The sequence below is a fragment of the Panthera uncia genome, chromosome B1 (genome assembly GCF_023721935.1).
Source record: "Panthera uncia isolate 11264 chromosome B1, Puncia_PCG_1.0, whole genome shotgun sequence".
NCBI classification, from domain to species: domain Eukaryota; kingdom Metazoa; phylum Chordata; class Mammalia; order Carnivora; family Felidae; genus Panthera; species Panthera uncia.
The window spans coordinates 64129710-64130967 of record NC_064811.1 but is presented as its reverse complement, the minus strand read 5'-3'; positions in this window follow the sequence as shown (position 1 = coordinate 64130967).

The window sequence follows — 1258 nt, the reverse complement described above, 5'->3', positions numbered from 1 at the left end:
GAGAGAGAAGTGGGAGGATGGGCAAAATGGGTGAGGGGGATTAAGAGATACAAACTTCCAATTATAAGATAAATAAATCACAGGGATGACAAGTACAGCCTGGGGAATATGGTCGATGATATTGTAATACACTCATTGTGGTGAGCATTTCATAATGTATATAATCGTTGAATCACTAAATTGTACCCCTGAAACTAATTTAATATTGGTTGTCCACTATCACTTGAATTAAAATATTTTTTAGAAAATTTAAAGAAAGAAAAAGCATCAGACAAGAAATAAATGAAGCTATTTTTTTTTTTTTAAGTACATCGCAATGCTGGAGGATTTGTAGTCTGTGATTTCCTCTACCAGGGGGATGAAGGACTCCAGAGAGTGTGAGTGTGGATGTGTGTGCGTTTTCATCGTTTGCATTACCATAGCTCTTAATTACAGTAATCATTTTCACAAATGGGCTTTGTTTTCTACTCTGGCTCCTTGGCTTTTGGCAGGCGGCACCAGGCAAACACCTGTTGTCTGGTTATATAGAGAAACACCTGTCAGTGGAGCCACTAAGTACTGACATAGGGGTTGTCATCCAGAGTCTTGGGAACCTTTGCTATTAGTCGGCAGAAAGGAAGGAGCACCTGCTTAAGGCCCAGGAGGGCTGAATGATTGCTCATTGACTTCTGACAGAAGATGTCAATGACTCCAGTCCTCTTCCCAGCCTACTCCCAAGAGATGCAGCCACAGCTGCAACATCTGTTAATTAGTAAAGGAAGGTGGTCAGATTCAAGGAAAATTCCTTTTTAAAGGAAGCTGTAATTTAACAGATATGAGGACGTTGAGGCATCAAACTCTAAATGGCTTCCAAGGATGAACATCCAGTCGATAAGAGTAGAGGAAGGAAAGCAAGAAGAAAAAAGAGACAATGGAAAGAAAAAATGGGACAAAGAAGAATTTTTCCGTATGATACTCTCCTTCAGAAAATCACCATTTTGAGTACATGGGTGTTATGAGCCTGCTTCTATGTAGAGATAGATATATCCAGTCTAATAGGCATCACTAGAAAAGTCAGTGTCGGTTCCTGAAGCAATCAATTGTTCTTTGACAGTTTAGATATTTAGATATGGCTTACACCCATACATGGAGAATGAAGAGAAAAAAGTGATGGAAAGGTCTGGGAAGAGGGGAGGGAGGAGATACGAAGCCTACATTTTACAAAGATAGATTTTTAAAAATATTTATTTTGAGAGAAAAGAGATAGAGAGCAAGCAGG